General features: G+C 45.2%; 1 protein-coding gene and 1 long non-coding RNA gene across 4 annotated transcripts in view; both read right to left on the reverse strand.

Annotated features, from left to right (window-relative positions):
• Positions 1-20,693, reverse strand: part of IGF1R (insulin like growth factor 1 receptor) — a 180,739-nt gene that overhangs the window by 99,973 nt on the left and 60,073 nt on the right. The gene's annotated exons all lie outside the window — the stretch shown is intronic.
• Positions 19,756-20,693, reverse strand: part of LOC308200850 — a 32,036-nt gene continuing 31,098 nt past the window's right edge. Inside the window, exon 2 of one of the 2 annotated variants that reach the window (XR_013955877.1) lies at positions 19,756-19,929. This is a non-coding gene — a long non-coding RNA (uncharacterized lncRNA). Of the gene's footprint in view, positions 19,942-20,693 lie in introns of both variants that reach the window. The other variant, XR_013955878.1, reaches the window with a different exon arrangement.

Below are 20,693 nucleotides of genomic sequence, written 5' to 3' on the forward strand. Positions count from 1 at the left end.
TGGGAGCACTTCCATGACAAGCCATGCCAGCCCCTCCATAATTGCACTTCTCCTTCCCAAGGTCATCTCCAAAAGCCCTCTAGGCTAGCTGGTGTAATTCAAGCTGCTGTAAATGATCTGCTCTTCAAAATCTATAGACAGATAGACTATGTATCTACATAGATAGATGTGTATCTATGAACCCCTGAGTACAATACTAGCTAGTTCTCATGTTTATTACGTTTCTGTTTGACCAGCTGCACCCAGACATGCCGTGCTGGGTGGAAAAAAAAATACAGCTGTGTATAAAGCCCATTAAGGAGAACAGACACATTTGTAATTACCTCCAAGGCAAAGATTCCAGCATACAAAAACATAGAAGGGCCATGTTTTGCTTTGGTGATTTTGTTTTGTTTTGTTTTTAATTTGTTTTAAAAAAAAAAAAGTGCTCAAGTCAGTCGCAATTAAAAAAATTCCTGCAGTAGCTTAGAAACAACAAAAATCCAGAACAATCAATAATATCATACAGGATTGTGGTTTTTTTTCTGTTGTTGTTTTTAAATCAGCTCACTGCTGCTGAACCACACATACAGAATTTCTGCCCCAGACATAAATGAGGGCAAATGTATGTCATGCAAAAAAAATGTGCAAGACAAGGAATTGGTCAGACAGTAGAGATGCAGATAAAATGTTCTTTATGGTCAAAACACCGATCTCGTCTGGAAGCATTGAGGTAAATGTGTACATTACGGGGGGAAAAAGTTTCACGTGGAGATATTTCAGAAGCAGATGCAGTCAAGATGCACTAGGACATCTTTTTCCTAAATAGGTGAACTGAAAACTGCGTGCAGGCCAGTAGCTTATGTACAATTTCCACGTGCAACCAGGTCACAATTCCACGTATCTACACTGAACTCGGCAAGCCACCAGCCTTGGCCCTCTCGGTGTCTTCTCACTCTGAAGGAGAATAGTCCATGAGCTTCCCCTACGGGCTTGTTGCTCAAATGGAAATCACCTAGCAAGCACAGAACAGAGGCTTAGCTCATACTAGATATAAAGAGAGATTAGAAAATCCGGGATTTCCCCCATATCCTTTCAGTACTCATTTAGACTACCATGGGCAGCAAATGAATTTAATTTCAAGAAAAGATAACCACAAAATAAAATAATGTATTTTCCACATAACAAAAATAACTAACAACTGTTATGGGTTTGTTTAATAATATATTAATGTGAGGAAACTAAGAGGTATTTTCCTTCTTTGTTTCAGCTCAGTTTCACTGAATAGCTTACAAAACCCCCAAAGAACATGCCTGAAACTGCAAAGCCACAAACACATCCCTCCCCACTTCCCTTCCCAAATCCTAGTCCCTAATGTGCAACTAGGTAAATCTCAGAGAAGGAGAAAGGAGTTTTATTAGTAGAGGGCTCAGAATTGGAGGGCAACCGCTGAACACTGCCTGGAGCTAAACCTCTAAAGTTACGCGTTGGCTAAGTGTGCCTGCCTTTGATCGGTACGGTTCAGAGTCCGCTTATTTAACCTCGACAGGAAGAGCTCACTTATGTGGTGCAAGATGAGCTCTTTCCTACACTTTCTTCAACAGTTTTATGAAACTGGCATACTGACAGGCTTTGCACATTTCCAAACATTAAAAATAGCTAGGCAAGAATTTACAAGTAGTGATATCGCTGCCGAAAACTCACAGAACATCTACCTCCCAAATTGCTTTTCTTTTTCCAAGCCAGGTCCACAACAGATCACAAGTTCCAGTATCAAGGATATCTCCTCAACTAAGCCAGATAAGCCAGCAATCTCATAAAATACTCAAGCAGCAAATGCTTGGTTGAGCATCCTACCAACATAAGCGATATAGAAGCACAGAGAGAATGAGACTGAGGAGGCCCTTCCAGAAGAGAAGCCTATACACTCCCATTTCTTCAATGCTTTTGGAAACCTTAAATGAAAACTGGACGCCCAAAATTCCCGAGACATCTACAGCAGGCTTTTGGGGATGCCTGGGAGCCACTTCGGGGTCATACTAAACACGTCTGCAGCCTACACTTATGCAACACTTCTGGAAGTGAAGTGTTGATCTGGCTGACTCTCAGAAAAAGAAGATGTAAATACGACTATACACAGGCTGGGGTGGAGGAACAGCCAAGTCTTTGTCTGGTTCTACCGCTCGAAAGCTTTCTGTCTGTTGGGTCTTGAAGGTGCAAGCTTATCAACTCTGTGCCTACACTATGCCCTAAGTACTTAATTCCTCACATGAAAACTGATTTCTGCTCTATATTCCATTACTTGCACATTGCTCATCATCAAAAAACTAACATAATCTGCAGAAATCTTTTGTAGCAACTTGACGTCTCATTCCAGTCGCTATTAGCCAGCCTTTCATAGCCCACAAGCCTCTCAAGTCATCTCAGCTTACTCATCCCTTAAGGCTTTTCTTCAGAGACATGTGTCTACATTAGTGGATATGAGTCACAAAGAGGCCCTTCACTGCAACACCAAAAAGGATTTGGATCTTAGGGAACCAGATTACTTTGTTCTGTATCTTTAGAAGTATATCACTGCTTACTTCTGTAAGAAATCAGAAGTGGTCTGGCCAGATTTTGCTCTGAGGAGGGCAGCTCTGCTCAATCCCTACCTGCCCAAACAAACGTGCGTGTTGCCTCCTTCGCCTAGCTCCAGGACAACAGCCGTCAGCATTTGGAGCTACTCAGCACATTCAACCAGCAGTTCAGCATCTACCTCCCCGCTGTAAAATGCCTACCAAATCTAATATGACAATTCCAAAATATTTTTTTAGCAGGAAAAAAGCGAGATGAACCAGCTCCCCCTGCCTTGCCCCAGACAATTCATTCCTGTTAAGATACAATTCTCAAAGGATCACATAAAAAACAGGAAATTAGTTTTCCTCACCATACTTCCCAACCTTTTCATCAGTTTCCCATATCCGGCCAAATAAGCCTTTCAGAGTTTTTCTGAAGTCACAAGCCAGCTTTGAGATCCCTACTGTTACTGAGATTTTCTCTACTGGAAAATCTGGCCACCCGACATGTATTAGGCACACCAGAATATGCACAGTTTTTGATAGCTCCTAGGAAATTACCATTTACTCAGCATAAGGTTAGGAGGATGAAATCCTAGCATTTGCTCAGATAATTGAAATATCAACTTGTTTGGAAATAAATTTTTTTTTTTTTTTTTTTTTAAATTTAAAGCAGTGTGCACAACCCTTTACCTTGAAGATGACCAGAAAAAAGTCGGGGCTGTTCGGAGCATGCTAATCAGTGTCATCGACTTGCCGCTATCTGGCACAAACATTTTCACTCTCCTACAGCCAACAAATGAGCACCACAGAGGATGTGACTTCCAGAGATTGCCATCTAGGCTAGGCTAGGCAAATAAACTTACATGTGGGCTTTTTTGGTCTGTTTCCACATTATGGCAGTTTTTATGAGACTGCTTACAAAAAAAAAAAAACACCAAACAATTGTGCTTTATGTAGTAAAAGGGGAAAAATAACCAATTATGTTTTGAGACAAAGACAGGAAGAACAGTAACTTACACTGCAGCTTTACTGGGAAAGGGAAGACTGCAGCACCGTGACAAGGCAATATATACTTGACCAGGTAACACGCTGCTGGGGAATTTTGTGAGATTGTTGGCTTAGCTGGCTTGAGGAGATATCCTTGATGCTAGAACTTGTGATCTCTTGTGGACATAAACTGCAGTTGAAGTTTACTTTTTTTTTCCCCTTTTAAATCAAAATTGGGAGGTAGGTGGTTTGTGAGTTGCCATCAGCAATATCACTACTTGCAAATAACATCCAGGATCTCCAAACAAAAACATTTAACTTACATGTCGAATTAAAAGGGGATGTGGCACCAGCTTTAAAAAGCTTACTGTTGGTAATTAGGTTTCTAGTCCTAAACAGCCTCCACTGTTACAGCTCAAACAAGCGGCTTTAACTGAGTTGCTCATCTCTTTGTGTTCTTGTTTTGATAGAGGCTCAATTATGCTGGCGACAATGGCCTGTCTCTTCATTTTGCTGTGAATAGGAAGCAAGGGTGCCATTGTCACCCGGCTTCAATTCAGTTACAACAAAGGGGTTTGAAGTGTCGAAAATAATAGGCTACCTAAAGTAGCTGGAAGGAGGAAGCAGGGGGAGCCGGGCAGTGGCCTCAGGCCCCCTCCATCCGGCCTTCCCCTCATCTCAGACCTGTCGGGTGCTGGCTGCGACCAGCACCATGCTGGGGCTGGGGAGGCAGGATCCGGCCCACACTGCCAGTGGCGAGGGCCGCAGACAGGGATTTGGGCGACACGGTGCACAGCTCTGCCCATGCTTCACGGCTGTGGCACAAGAAACACGGGGCAGCTGTGTGGTTTGCTGCCGTTTTATATGAACAAAACCAGAAGCCTGGCCCTTCACCGTGTGCGAGGCGGGTGTCAGGGAAGCCAGGCGAAGAGATGCGGGGAGGCAAAAGGGCGGCAGTAAATCACACAGCGGGTTCAAGAAGAAAAGTTATTTTGTTTACAAAAAAACAGGACGCTGCATTACTGAAACACAGCATCAGTTACCCCGAGATCGCAAGGAGTGACAGAAGCCTCGCAGCAGAGGGTTTCTGCAGCAGCCATCCCCTCCTCCCCCTTCTGGGGCCTCACTCATAAATGGCTGCTGGGGAGCTCCAGCCGCGGCAGCGCCCGCGCCTCGCTCGCGCAGCCAGAGGGACGAAACTTGCCTTAATGGGGACTGCCGACTTCTTGCAGCCACCCATTCCCTCTCTTCTCCCTCAAACCTATTGCTCGAGCAGAAATTCGGGGCGGTGGGACGACTTCTGGGGGCTTGTTTACCAGCAGCGCCTTGAGGGCGGCGGCCATCCCGAGGCTTCGGCAGGCCGCGGTTCGCCCCGCCGCGCTGCCAGGCCGCCCCTCAACGGGCACCTTCGTCCTCCCTCCGTGCAGGGGTGCTGAGGGAACGATCCAGGGGAGTAGGTGTGTAGAGAAACAATCCAACAGCACAAGATTTCAGGGAGAAATTATCAGCTCAAATTTTGCTAGCTTAAAAGCAATGAAGTTTTCCTACGCCTCCCCAGCTTACGCGCACGCATAGGTAAATCGATCAGTCCTCGCATTAGTTTTCACGTTATTTGCAGCTCAGATTTCCTTCAGAACATTTTAATTAGGCAGAACGAGACTCAAACATGCCATAACAATATCGGTACTAATAAATCCCAGGCAATACAGTATACTGCTTGTACTTACAAAGGGAATTTCCAAAATGTTAGGGGGAAAAAAAAAGGAAGAAATTAAAAAATGTGCTTAGTAGCAAGAAAGACAGGAGGGAAAAGAACCCACCTGTTATGCTCCGTACTTGCACAGATGTAGCAATGCAAGAATGAGCCATGCTAACTCCCCCCAAAACATTTATATTGTTTCAATAAACTTTGTCCGAAATTTGAGTATTTGTCCAAAAATGGAGTAATGAATCATAGCTGGTAAAGGGGCGAAGGCCTAACCAAGGACTTGTTTCATTATCAGACAATAAATTAACTTATTGAAACTGTCACCATCAGTGTGAGTTACTCATTTCGGACCCTCCTGTTAAACAAACCTGAATTCCTACTAAACAACCAAAAAATCTCCTGCTAAACAATAATTCAGGAAATTTAAACCCACTCCTTACAAAGCGATTTAATAAAGGACTTACTTTACAGCCAACTTTCCAAGGTAAGTAACACCCTTAAGAACGCAGTTCCTTATTCCAAAATTGTTAAATTATTCTAATGTAAAAATGACAAAAAAGTCTATTTTCCATTTTCCTAAACAGCCAAAGGGGCCCACAGCCCAAACAGCATGCAAGTGAGAGCAGTCATTTGACCAGATCACAAAGCCTGCCCTGCTCTAGTTTATTCGGATTACTCTGTGTATGAAAAAAGGAAGGATCACATTTACACTAGAGGAAAAATAACCCATGCGTATTGCAGATCTAACCCAAAATCCCAGAAATGTTTTTTATCACCGAAACAATTTTCTCTCTAGACCAGAAAAAAAGGCCTTGAGTAAACACAAGTTTGAACTTGAACCAAACGGATTAAAGGTGCAGATATTTCAGTGACGTCTCATACAACCCTGCTTGTCCATCAAATGTCCGCAGAATGCTGTGAGATGGTGCAAGATCCTTAGCAGTGATCATCATCGCACAGGCATTTCAAAAGACAATGCGGTTTCCAAACTCCCAACCCATCACCGCCACATTTGACCCACCTAGCTGTATTCACTTACCAAACGAAGGAGTAAAAGTCCTAAGAGATTACTGTTTAATCCAAGCATGCACCTTAATCAGCACAGCTTCACAAAAAGGGAACTCAGAGGCAGGAGGTGTGCGCCCACTCCCACCCCAAATCACTTCTCAGGTTCCGTTCCCCCTCATCACACATCCGTGAAACCCTGAAGACAATTCTTTCCCCCTGCAGTCATGCCCTCTGAAAAGCAGGCATAATGCTATCAGACCCAAAAACACGAACCACAGCTGGCATCTCTCCCCAGAATAACAACTTGTAAAATATTTCAAGAGTTGCCTACGGAAGTCTGAAGAGCATTTGGTGGGAGCAAGTCCCACTGGCATTTGACAAAAGCCATTTGCAACTGCTGCTCCCCGCAGGTGTGATCACAAGGGTAAGATTTGGCACCCCAGGAGAGACGGTGGGACCCGTAAGCTTTGCAGGAGAACGCCTCCTGATGAACACTCCAGCACCAGTTTTCTGTGGGCACGGTTTCCATTCACATTTTTGGAACAGTTTTAATTAAATCAGCGCTAGCAAGGACAGAAAATTCTTGGACCAGAACCATCATACTGAACTCTTGTGTACATCATCTGTGCCTCGTGCAGTATGGAGCATTTCAGCAACGAGAGAGAAAACATGCACAATCTGCTAGGCAGAACACATTTCTTCGATACTGTATCTTAATTATATCATTACTTTAAAGAGAGTAAGAGAAAATTGGGGGCAGTGCCTGTTCAGCTGCTCGTTTGGCCTGATTCATCTCAACTGACTTTGTGTTTGGCCAAGACACCAAACAGTTGCATGCCCTGAGCCAAGCAATTGGGCGCTGACCACATGTTGAAGTATAAACTGACGCCAGTACCAGGGGGGTGTTTTTACACCGATATATACGTGTATATATGCACGTTATATGGGCGTGAATATGTAAGCATCATGGCACAGCTTCAATGACCAAAGCAAGGTCACAACTTACAAACAAAGAGCTGCTTTTATGAGAAAAAAACACAACCAAGAGGACCGACCTCCCTCACTGCACTGGCTTGAAGCTTCTTTGTAGGGCATGTAAGCCTCCGATCATTGCTGCACAGTATGTCCTTTTAGGAAACAACCTCGTATGAAGGAAGTTGCTTGATTTTCCTTAAACTCTGTGTGCCTGCCCCAAAATTAGCATTCTGCCAGAGGTATTAGATGCTGAAAGTCTGGACAACCTTAGAGATAAATGAAATAGCCCACTCAGGTTACGAAAAACTTGGGAACACGGTACCTCTTTAAAGCTCCGCAATACCCTGCTTTTTAGTGAAAAAAGCAGATCAAGCTTTTTAGATAAGCTCTAAAAACAACCAAATGTGTTGCTTGTACATACAGCTCTTGCTCTAGTTCATGAATCAGGTATTTTGAATATGGGAAATACAACAATCTAAAATGCTCCTTTTCTGTCATAATCTCAATTCTCCAGTGTCTAGCAGCACAGAGATCCACTTTTCGTCCTGAAGGCTACAAACAATTTCCACACGTATGTGCCCCAACATCACAAGCCACAAGCCACTCCCCAGCAGCGTGTAGCTAACTTCAGGCTTCCAGTACAAAAACCAGAAGCCACAAACGGCAAGTACCAGTGATCGTATCTGGCAAGAGGAAACTCGGTCTCAAATCTCAACAATTCACCAAGACCAAAGACAACATTTAATAACTTGTTCAGCTGGAACCAGAAACTCTAGAGGAGACAGCTTCCATTTAGTATTCATTAAAAACATGAATTTTGCACCCAGACAGAAAGCTTTTTTTTTTTCCCTGTGGGTGTTATCTCAAAGTCTACTGTACAGGCAGAGCACCGGCTTATGACAAGTGAAACAGCTTTTATACATTCCTCTTCCACTTAAACATCATTATGTTACTTTCCTGCAACACCACGATGATCAGAGCCCTCACAAAATGGCACAACAAAGTGACAGGCAGGAACTTCAAACTCCAGTTGCCCTGGCGAAACGCAGTCATTTAGGTTTGTTTCACTGCAAATGAGTTTGTCCAAAAAGTAACCACTACAAATCATATCATGTTCATTTTGGCAGGAAGAAAGAAAGATACAAAAATAAAAGCAAAGTAAGGCAGTTTCCATCTCCCTCAAAAATAAGAGCAGACTATTTCCACTAACAAAGATAAAGCAAGCAAAGACAGTTGGAAAGAATTAACTTTTCCTGTCAGACTGATAACAAACAGTAGCACCAAAGGGGTGTATGGTTAGGAGCCGGGCTTCTCTGCAAAATACCAGACACAGTATAGGCAAACACCAAGCCTGAGTCTGGTGTTTGCTATGCCCTAACGCGCCGAACCCCTGAGCAGAGCTCTTGAGTCACAGCTGGAACTTGAGTTACTCCATTTCGTCTCGGGAGCAGGGCACCCAGCTGACGGCTGTGTGGACACCGCTGTTCCCATCTCTTCGCTCACTTGTCGGTCCACTCATCACCTCTAGGAAATACGTCAACCTTGTACTGATCGGTGAGACTGCAGGCATCACCACTCGATCTGGAAACACCTGTGTGTGGCTCAGTTTAAAATTCAGCGGTATTTTCCACAGCTGAAACTGGAAAGGAGAAGCAGGCCACCTTGCAGACAGAGCACACGCTTGTTTCATATGGAAAGAACCGGTGCCAACCGAAGCCAGTTCCCCCTCTCCTGGAGCACCCAGCTGCTATCAACGGGCCTATTCACAACCGCGAAGTGTCGTACGTTCTTACAGCATTTGCTCAAGACAAACACTGACGTATGGGGTTCTTTGTCTGTGTTTGTTTTTTGACTCAAGTTCTCAGCTAAATGATTTTCCTGTGTATGACAATGACAGGCCAAACAACAGCAGCGGAATTAGTTCCCTCTCCGCATGTCATTCTCTAATGCAGTTAGAGAGCTACTTCGTAACGTCATTACATTCACCTGTCAACCCTGATGAATTTTCCATGCTTTTAGATTCCTCCAGGAACTCCTTGCCATCCCCTTTATTTTTCTCTTCTATCCCATCACAGGGGAGATGCTCACTTCTGCCTCCTCAGTTAACTCCTACTAGGACAAAGCTCTCTTCCAGACCCTTGTGACACGGTGACCACGAGATGCTCACCCTAACACACACAGTGTGCGTGGAGGTAGCTCACACCCGATGCACGACAAGACCTGGGGGTGCCTGCAGCAAGGAGGTTGCCCTACTGGGGTAATTAATACCCGGTCCCTCTTTCCCAGTGCAGCCCAGTACCTCGGCATGCTGTGGCAACAACAGCAGGCAGCACACAAAAAAACTCACCACCTGTTTTCCTATTTGGCTTGAGAACCGCCCGATACGTACAATAGTTTTTGCGATTATCACAAACCAGTTTTACCCCAAACTGTCAGCTCTAACGAGAGTAGGTGTGGGGGAGGGAGGGGAAACTTCCCCAAACTCATTTGGGCACAGTATTTAGCTGACTTAATTTGAAGCTGCTTTTCCCTTCAAAACACTCACGCCTACTCAGCAAACCGTAACCACAGTTGACTCAGAGGAGGAGGACAGGCTCCTCAGCTTTTTTCTTCCTGTACAAGAGAAAAACAAGAGGGCACAACACTCGCTACCTCCCTCCTTCCTCCCAATCACAGCCAGCTCAAACAGCGCTCGCTCGCTAGTCGGAGCCAGGAGAAACCTCTTTCGGGGATACAAGCAGCAACAAAACCTCGGCTCTAATGGTAAACAAGCATCCTCAGTTCGAGTACGGGGAGGCTACGGGTTGAAAAAGCTGTACGGAAAGCCAAACTGCATGTCATTCCTCTTCCCACACACATACAAAGGGCAGAAGCAGGCCACCCTCTCCTTCCCCCCTTTCGAGGTGCCTCACGCTGACACGCTCGCTGAGGCTAGGTTGCAGTGCCTGGAGCAGCTTAAAACGGACACGGGGCCTCGCGAAGGCGGGGAGCGAGGCACCCAGCTCCCCTCCCTAATCGCTGCTTTTAAAAGCTCGCACTCCCCGGCTCCTCAGCGCCCGGTCGGCTTCGCCCCTTTTGTTGTTGCTGTTTGTTTTCGTGACTTTGAGTACAGAAGGAGCCAGTCTGCTATAACCACACCCTGGATTTAAAAAAAAAAAAAAAACAGAAAAAAATGCATAAACACAGACTGATCTACATACATGCGTTTCTTTGAAAAACACATCCTTGGCACAGGAGCGGTCTCCACCTCTGGGGAAGGAAAAAAACACCTCCACTCCGAGAGCTGCAGCGCGAGGCCGCGGCCACAGCCGGTCACCTGGAGCAGGCCTTGCGCGGCCAGCCCGTCAGGAGCACCAAGCAGGAATCCCACCCCAGCGTTTGGGAGGCATCACAAGCCTTCTGGTGCAAGAAAGCTAAAAACCACACAATAATTACATCACAGAAACCTCCCCTCCTATGCAGTAGGCTTTCAGTTAGCAGCGTGTTACTTACTAGGAATTAGTACCGCAAAAAAGAGTATATCAACATAGCTTTTTCTGAGGATATGAAAGTGTTTTCCTCGTGCTAGATTTCAAAATACTCCTGAGATAACCACTTTTAAGGCAGGGGAAAGGGGAAATGCAGCTATGCCGTGGTACTGCGTGATCTCAAGCTGTTAAAACAAGCAGCAAGAGCGGCGAAGAACAGTTCCTGCAGACTTCATCTTGTCCCTCCCTCACTCTAACCCCCTGCATGAAACCAGACCAAAGTACAAGAAAACATCTCCAGGTGTCTCAGATTATCGATTGGACTCAGGAAAAATAGTTTACGAAGCTTTGATGCCCCGTCACACCGGACTTGCTCCTTGGTGCAGCTGATCATTTATTTGCTTCAACACTGTGTACTGCGCACAGAAGCTTTTCAATTGAAAACTCACCTTCTGACACAGCTTCTCCCATAGTCAGTACTTTTATACCTCTGCAAAGTCACTAGAATCCCCTTTTTCTAGCACTTCTGACTTTGCAGTGCTTTAAAATCCACACGACAAATCCAGCAGAAGCATACTGCTTACATATGGGGTGCAAATCCTGCCCGACCCCACTTGACTGCTCTTTTTGGATTTTAATAACCGCTGAAAAATGTACTGCAACTACTCACATCTACACTCAGATCCCCGTACAGAGAAGGGCAGGCAGCACAGCCCTCTTCTCGGGGGTTACACAAGGAGGGCTTGCATAGCCAGGAACTTGTCATCGTGCCCTTGCAAGACAATGCGACCCTGCGTGAGGTCGCAGGGAGATGTCCATTTGGGCAGATACTTAGCTCCCAAGCCACCATAAATCACTTACTTCGGCAGCACAAGGTTGCATGATATCACCAACGCAGCATCTTAAGGATTTCCATCCTGATTCTTACATGTGGTTAAGTTCTTTCAGCCAAAGCACAGTAACAGGGAGAGCAGCTGATTCCTAAAAAAAGTCCATTTGCCTATTACCAACAAAGATGTCTTCCAACACTGTATTTCAGCTTAACAACCACCACTAGGCACAGCTATGGTTTGAATTTGCGTTATGAACCCTGCTTTAAGAAGTTTATTATTTAGTTTCATGGGACTTCTTTGGGCTGTATGTTGCTCCATAAAGTCCTAGCCCAGAAGTATTTTCAACCCAAAATCTTTGGTTTAAAGATCTGTCATACAAGTTCAGCCATGTAAAAGAGAAGCTTTTGGAACAGCTTAAAACTATTCTGACCTTGTGATTTTATTTATTTATGATTATAAAGTCAAACTCAATGCAAAAAAGTAACCATACCTGACATTTGGAGAAGTAGATTAAAAGAAAACAGCTCTTCAAAAGGTGTTGCACCGCCTAGAACAAGTCTTTTGAATTAAAAATGAGCGAGTAGGCATCCGTATAATATGCCCATTAGCCGTGTGTAGTTCAAGTACTTACTTCTGCCTTCCTCGAACATCTCCCTGACTTTGAATGCAGCATCACTTCCCTTTGAAGGACACGGTCAATGCTGTGTGCATTTACTTGCATTGTTTTTCCCCCCAACATGTTTCCTAAATCACACCCCAGAAACTCAGAAAAACACACCAAGGCTGGAGGGAATCTCCTGGATCTCTAAGTCTCACAGTCCCCACCATGGCTTGGAGTAGGTTACAGCTTGTACACCACCTTGCTCCACTTTCAGAAGCAACAAAACCTTTCAAGTTACTCTTGGGAAACCTCTGCTACAGCCCAGAGTTGTCAGCTGTGAAAGCGTTTCTGAAGAATCGTCCCCAGTAACGGGATGTGCAAGGTGTTCTGAAACTTCAGGATATTTATCATCAAACATCCTTTCACGAACAAAAGGATTCAGAAGTCTCTACCTAACAGGAGACAGCCCTGGAACTGCTTTCACACACGATGGTTTTCCTGGATTTGTGTGTTTAAGGTAGGAGGAGCTGTTGGAGTTAATACGCCCTTAATTACACTGCTGAGCTGCTCATCATTACCAGCTCCAGTTCTGGCAGCAGCAGGTCTCCACCGAGCAGATGCTTGCTGCTACTCGGCGATGCTGAGATGATGAAGCGCACTTTCAGTTCCCCCCTGAATGAAGACAACACTACCACAAAAAAAAACAAACTCAGTTAACTGACGAGCTCCCGTCTACTGCCCTCCTCTTCCCTCCCCTCCCTTGCCCCAGGTTCTTCCCGGATGGGGTACTGGAATCTAGAGAGAACGGGGGCATCACCAGGTGATGTAAAAGAGCAGGCGACATACTAATTTCAGCTACAGAAAGAAACTGTTCATAGAAAAGGGAACCAATACAGAGCCTTACAAGTTTTGAGCAGCTGGTGGCTGCGAGATGCAGAGCCACGTGTTCAAGCTCAGGCTTTTCAAAAGCCACTGAAGATTTACAGAGCTCGTGTCTCAGGCTCCCAAAGGTGCCTCTGTGCACTGCAAGGGACAAGCAGCAGGGACTTGTGCAACAGGTAGGAAAAGCACATCGATCCCTTACCCAAAACACGAGGGCTGCTATCTCATCATGCACACATCGCCCGTGTGTGGTTTTAGTTCTGTACCAACAATGATCCCTAAATAACACACAAGAACAAATGAGACCACTGGCGGCTCTGGAAGGATGACATTCCTAACACTGGCTCATGTGAGGGCGTGCAACACGAAGTGAAACTCTACTCAGCAACTGAAACCAAAGAAACTTCGCAATCAAGGGCTTCCAGTCCTGCAAATCACAACTTGGCACATCAGGTCCCCCAGTTTCCCCAAATCACTTGCCCAAATTAAAATGCTCAGACGAGGCCAAACCGAAGCCAGTAGTTCTCCACAAACACATAAAAATGCAGCACTTAATTCTGCACTTCCTTTACAGCAGGGAAAAACAAGACAGAACCAAAACCCACAAGTGCCCATTGCATCAGTTTTCCAACCCCAGCCTCTCACTTGCACACAGCTGGACACAGTTACGCAGCAGACACCTAAAGCATATTACCCGGCTCTTCTCTAGGAAGGGCCCCGTGCAACACGCTGCCCCCTTACCTGTCCCTACCAAAACCAAGCCCAGAGAGTTTAGATCAGGAAGTTCAGGTGCTCAAACTAGTTTTAAAAACTAGTTTAAAAACTTCAGTTTTAAAAATGGAAGCACTAACAATTCAATTTGTTACTTCTAATTGCATACTGAAAACAAAACCCTCCATAAAATCATTACTTTGGACACAGGAACAGTCGAGGCTTTTCCATAAAATGTGACTGCTAACACGGAAAGGCTTCCTTGGGGACTTAACTCTTATGCAAGGGGAAAAGACAGAGTTTTTACATTATTTCCTGCAGCCAGTTGTGCTAAGTCAGTTGTGTTAAACGTCTGCATTTCCTAACGCACACAGTGAAGGAGGAAAAGATTTACCTAAATCCTATCTCCAACAGAGCAGGGGAGTCAGGTAATGCTTCAACTACCACCTAGACTGCTGTCAGCTACGGCAATGGTTTTTTTTATAGCCTCGCCCAACAGAGGACTGCCAGCCCGGCTTGGCAGCCAGAGAAGGGACTTACCGCGAATGTGCTCGGCCCCAGAGCGCAGCACATGCGGGCAGTCCCACGGCCATCAGAGCTTCAGGCAGGCTGAAACTGCGTGGATGAGGAAAAGGCACTAACACCAACAAAAAGGTAAAAGAGCGACAGCAAAAGGATGGACCAGCACGCACCCCGCAGCGGCGACTGGGCGGCCAAGTGGCGGCCAAGACAAACCCCTGCACGGCCCCGTTGGAACAGGAAAGGTTTGGCTGCGGAGCGGTCATCAGGAAACGGTCGAGGAAACGAGCGGGTTTCTCTCTTGAGCCCCAACAGACTCGTCAGGAAGCACTCCAGGAAGCAATGCAGAGCTGCCGAGGCAGGCGGCATCCCCTGGCCAGTGGCGGGGAGCTGGTGCCTCCGGGGAGCAGCGCGGGGGCCCTGGCACACGGGGTGCCCTGAGCCCCCCAGTGCGGGCACGTGCTAAAAGCCTCCACTGATGAGGGACACATATCTCAGCCAACACACAACGGAATTAAATTTGAGGGGAAGGGAAAAAAAAAAAGAAAACCAACAGAAACAACATTTACAGTCTATTTCCATCTCTCTTAGTAACACAGGACACCGGTTATTCCAACAGCAAGCAAGAGAGTGCACTTCAGCATCAGTATTTTCCATTGTATGTGTTTCAGAAGTCTGCTATTGCCTTAAGGGAAATGCAAAAGCATTGTTCGGGTATTGCACAGCTGGTGAGCCATCCAGCACCCCTGCTCGCCTCCAGCAGCGGCGACAGAAAGGCAACACTGGGATAACTGAAGCCACCAGGTATGCTTCCAAGTGTTACCAACCGTTGCTCCAGCTGCTTGCTCTGGCAAAGTGCTGAAACGGCGCCTGAGACATTCAGGGACATTTATCAGGGTCAGCCTTCGAGGGGAACGGGGCCACCACAGCGAGGTGCAACAGGCGAGCGGAGCACCTCGGCAGCTTTCGGTCAGCACGGACGCAGAGCCGGCAGCACAACTTTTTAAACCTGAGAACTGCTTTAAGAAAAGCAATCACACCACGGTCTGCAATTTCAAAACACTCGAGCCCATTTTCCAAGTGATTTGTTATTGATATGTGCATATGCATCACTGACTCATTAATAAATTTAGGAAGACCAGAACGGGCAGGTACATAGCAAAAGCCAGCCATCCTCACGGACTTGTACAAAGCCAAAATCCTAGACACGAGCACCGCAGCCCTTCACTAACAGATTTGTTATGGCCAAAAAGATGCCGTGCCCTCTCTCCAAGGCTGCCTCGTGCGCACACACAGCAAGCAAGATTCTTGCAACAGCTTCTTAAATAAATCGATAATAAAAAGACTCACTCTCTTTTTTATAAACCACCCACTTTTGGCCTACCTTGGCAATAAAGGAATATCATAAAATACAACACTACAGTTTGTTGTGTCAGGATTTGAAAAGCTTGATATTTAAAGGACAGCGTACCAAAATTAGAACGAGTGGTGTACAAACCCAGAAGACAAGCACTGAGGTTATCAGACAGCTGAATAAATGTGGCACCGCTTCTAATACAACCATAAGGGAAACTACAATTTGGGGGGAAAAAGGCTAAGCAAAGCTGCCTACAGCTCTGGTGTAAAGCCATCATCAACAAAAGGCTAAGCTTACCAAAAAAATAAGAGAATCTGCAGTATGCATCAGAAAACGAGAAATGATGAAGTATGACACGTGCAGTGGTCACCTTGCAGCTGGAACAAGGTGAAGCAAAACTGCCAGAAAGGAGTTTCTGTGGTCAGAGTTAGAACTTGGCTGGGTTTATCTCAACAAGCAAAATATTTTCAATATCATCCGATGATGATTTGCTTTACAGTATAATTTTTGGGGTATCCCATCTCAATTAATTATATGGCCTCCTAATTGAGGAACACACCAAGTCCGGCTACATGAGACACAGCACGTGCTTCTCTAATCCATCCTCGTGTTGCAGGTTGACTTGAAGATAAGGCTACACACAAAAAATATTCAACATTAAAGTTTGGCCTTAAATGCTTTGTGTGAACGCAGCAATATCGACTCTCATTAATATGCCTGGCTGTTGATAATACCGAGTAACTGGCTGATACTGACTTAAACTAGCAGCCTTGCTGCTGTCCTTTGGGTTTAACTACAAGCATTTAGGCAGCTCATCTTCCAGAAATGAGAAATAAAGTGATTTTTTTTTTTCAAAAGGCAAAGCACCAGAATCAATCCAACACCTGTAGCACTGAACTGCTACTGACATTAAAACTAATAACACCACAAAAATTGAACACAAACACAAAGATCCATTGCTATCGAGTTAAACAAGCTACTGGGCTCACTACAGACTAAAGGGAAGAACATTTAATGGCATTTGGTATTTAGAAGGCCAGAGAGTTCAGGGTTTCTCATCCCCTTAAAAAAAAATAATCAAGGAATAACCTTCATAAAACCAGGACAATTCAGGACAATTTTACAAAATCTCTCTATACCGCAGCAAAATAGTTAAGATGGCATTTTTTTTTTTTTTCTTTTTTTTTTTTAAATAATTAGGAGCAGTCAACAGGTTGGAAAAGAGGGACTAGGTCATCTGAAGATTGACACTGGCATTAAGCTACGCCCCCACGGAAGATGGGTGTGAGCTAGGTGTTTCCACCTGTAAGACAAACCTTTCCACACCCTGGTGCTGTGCTGCTAACCCCAGACGCAGAGGCACGCAGAAGCGGTGCTGTGCCCCGAACCCAGCCCCTCCATGCAGGGCATTTCACATCCCTGTGTTCTGTTACCGAACTGCCCCAAATCACAAGCATTTCTAGGGACCTCTACGATTATGGCTAAATCTCTCCGATCCTCACTGCAACCTTTTCCCAGAAAAAGGAGCAAACCTTCTGCGCATCCACGGAGAAAAAAATACAAGGACAAGAAAATAAACACGGAAGGCTTATATTCATCTCCTGCATTAGCTTTTCACAAGCCCTGTAACAGGCTGTTCATATAGCAACTAAAACATACCCTTTAACCTTAACTCCTAGCAACATAGTCACGTTCTGAGAGCAGCATCTCTGATGCTTTAAGGACTACGCGGACTTGAGAAGCCAGTGGAAAACATATCTATGCACTGCAAGGAGTCAGTACTTCTTCGTTTCTTCTGTCCAAACTCTGCGAACGATTGCTGTAGTTGAGGATTTCAGTTTTGGCCAAGCAAAGAGGAAAAAAGATTTGCAACACCTCAGTGTGAAAAAACAGCAGGCAGGGTGCAGCCAGCCAGCCACCAAAATAAACCCTCGATAAAGTCTGTGATTGTTCCAAGTAATCCATCAAGAGCAGAAAGCATTTGAGGAACACCCGCTCGATAGCTCGAGATTCAAAGAACTGAAAATATTAACTGTTTACATTACATTCACTTGGTTTTCAGCTTTTTTTTTTTTTAACTGCTGTACTACAATAAGCAACCTGATCGACTCTGTTAAAACTGCACTTCTTCCCCCCCACCCCTTTAACGCCGACCGTGCTCTGTGCAGCCATCCTGTACTCCCGCTGCCTTCGCCTCGCTGCACGTTACCTCTCACAGGTTTAGCCCGCAGGGAAGACATGTGAGGCCTCAGGGCTGATATTCTCCTTCCAAAAGCAGGGGGGCATTCTGAAGAGCACTGGAATGATCATACTGCAGATTTCTTTGGTTTTGTTCTTAACTCAAATTCACACATTACCCTCAGAGAAGGAAGATATGCAAAGCTCCTTACCATAAAACATTAAATTCTTGCATGCTGGTGTTGCAGTAAGAACTGTTGTTTGTAATTATTACCTATTTTTAATCAATTACCACAACCGAACTGAATGCATTGAAATGCATTTCATGCGTGGCATTTCGGTTCTGTTCCTGGTTTCCAATCGCTCGCCCCCAGCTCTGCTTTTCAGGGAAGTTAGAGGGTTCCCCGTCCCCACCACGGAGCCACACGTCGCTTTCACTTCTTGCAATCACTCCAGATGAGTGCTGCTGGGCTGGGGCTGGCCCCTCCAGGGATGAGGAAGTAAACCAAGCAGTTTTGATTAAACTAGAAAACATTCTTGTGCAGATGAGGGTGTGCAATCCCACTGCCTTGTTTCTTTTCTTACTTTTTAAGTCAACAGGACTTAAATTCAGGGCTCAACCCAAATTGACAGTGACCCTGTTATAACAACAGTACTTCACGAGCTTTGCGGTCCGGTGCCAGTTCAAAGTTTAGATTCTGGCCAACAGACCATTGGAGAGCTAAATTAATATTTCATTTTAAAAATAAACTTATATAAAACGTTCTGGTTTGAGCTCACATCTTTATCAAAAACACAAGGAAAAGCAATCGGCACTTTTCCAGGAAAAAAAAAATATCTCTAAGTTCAAAAGCAAATGCTTGGTTTCAATAAAGGAAAAACGTCATTCAGCACCCCAGTTAAACACAGAGCATCACTTCTGATCTCTCAACACACTGACAGAGAGGCAATGAGGCAATGTTTGGGGTGTTTTCTTTTTGACACTACTCTCCCCCAGCCTATCCACAATTTTTGTTTTTAACCACAAAAGGGTGGAAGCCCTTGGAAGTCTGAAGCACAGGGCCGTGAGTACAACAAGCCTCTGATGACACATGGCAAGAAAACTTGCTTGGATTCATCCATCTTTACAGACGAGGTTCCTTTATTTACAGAATTCGCACGGCAGGACACGGCTTCGCTCCAGGATTATTTTCTATTTCCAGGTAGCAAAGCTGTCCCCGAACAAACTGCGCTATTTCACAGCTATCTATAGCACATACCAGGCAGCAAGTAATTTTAATCCCAAATCCTCTTCCCCCTTAGTTATCCCCAAACTGACACCAACAGCTTTCAGAAAAAACATCTCTGACTGAGAAACCTGATGAAACAGAGCCCTTGGATCCAACCCCACCAAGTTGTTCCTCGCAGCAGGACGTGACCCCCCCCCAGGCCTTCCCGTGGTCCCCGTGGTCAGAAAGGACTCACCTTGGGAAGCGATGCCTTTTCTCTGCACCTCGAGAGCTGGAATCGCACCCAAAAACTCTAACAGGTTCGCAGATCTCAGCCAGTGACGTAAGTTTTGAAATCTACTCTTCGTAATGCATAAAACCAACTCCGTTCACCTGAAAGCAACAGAACACCCTGCCCACCTCATCGGTCTGTTCATACCCTTCGGGTTTGATCACGTCTGTACCATATGCTATTGAAACTGATATCAAGTCAATAGCTGTCAACAGCAGCTCAGCCACAAGAAGCTGTTCTGGTAGCATCATCTTACGCCGTCTGTGACTTCCCCACAGAGCTGTACGTCTTCCCCTCCTGCCCTCATAGCACCTCACTCCCTGCAAGACATTCTTTTCATATTAAAATGTTTGAGCCTATTAACCTACAGAAATGATTGCAGCCTTTTCAGTTCAAAATGTTTTTTACAGTAAGCCCTGGTTACGTTTTAAGTTTTCCCCTACTTCAATAAAGCTGTTGTGATTTTTTTGTGTCGTGTTTCTGTTGTGTTGATTTTTATTATTTTACTCATTAAGAGTACCTATACAGTTGAGGGGTGCCCCAAGAACACGGCTGCCAGAAGACTGATGTCATTTACGGATTTTCCCTCTTCTTGCAGGATGCTCTGCAACCACGTCTCATCGACTAGCCAGCGAGTGCCATTCCGGTGCAGTTCAGTCTATTTCCCTGTATCAATTACTAAGAGTTATGAAAGTGAGAATTGAGCTTTACATCACAAGTTCTCACACTCCCACTGAGCAGCTACTACAGCTGAAACGCCGCACAACCCAGCGCTGCGGCGCACGCAGGGGGAGAGAGGGGGAAAGGAGGGGAGAGCAGGGAGCCGAGGCAGACCACACACAGCAAGCTCCTCTGTCCACAGAGTGGCAGAAGCTACGCTGAAATCAATGCCTCCGGCCCCAGCCTGCATTAATAGATTGATAGCTGATAAGGGGGACAGGACAGGAGTTTCCCTAGGAGAAAGAAAGGTTAATAAGTTTCAGCTCTTCTCTAGTGTTCCTCCAAGACTCAACCCCAAAAAAACAGTATTTTGAGAGAATTGTGACTAAGATGAATGCTTCTACCTTTGTGACTATTCTCTTCCCAGCAGAACCTAGAGCAGTTCATGACTAATGCAGACAGGCAGATAGAGAGCTGCTGTGTCAGAAGATGGATGCGTTAGATAACAAGAGCACAACGCTGCATCACTTTTTTCCATTTAAAACCATTTCCAGGCTCCTGGGCCTCAACCAGAAGTCCAAAACAAGAGTTTTAAGAGTTTTGTCTTGCTAAACTAAAAAAAAAAAAAAAGCATACTGCCAGTCACTTTCTGTATGTGTTGATATTTAAGCTGAAGTATCTAGTGCATGGGTACTCATTAAAGTTTGAGAAATTAATTTACCGAAAGTTTACCTCTCTTTATAAATCCAGTAGAGGAATGCATTTCTTAC

Source organism: Anser brachyrhynchus (assembly GCF_964034855.1).
Source record: "Anser brachyrhynchus genome assembly, chromosome: 11".
Classification (NCBI taxonomy): Eukaryota; Metazoa; Chordata; class Aves; order Anseriformes; family Anatidae; genus Anser; species Anser brachyrhynchus.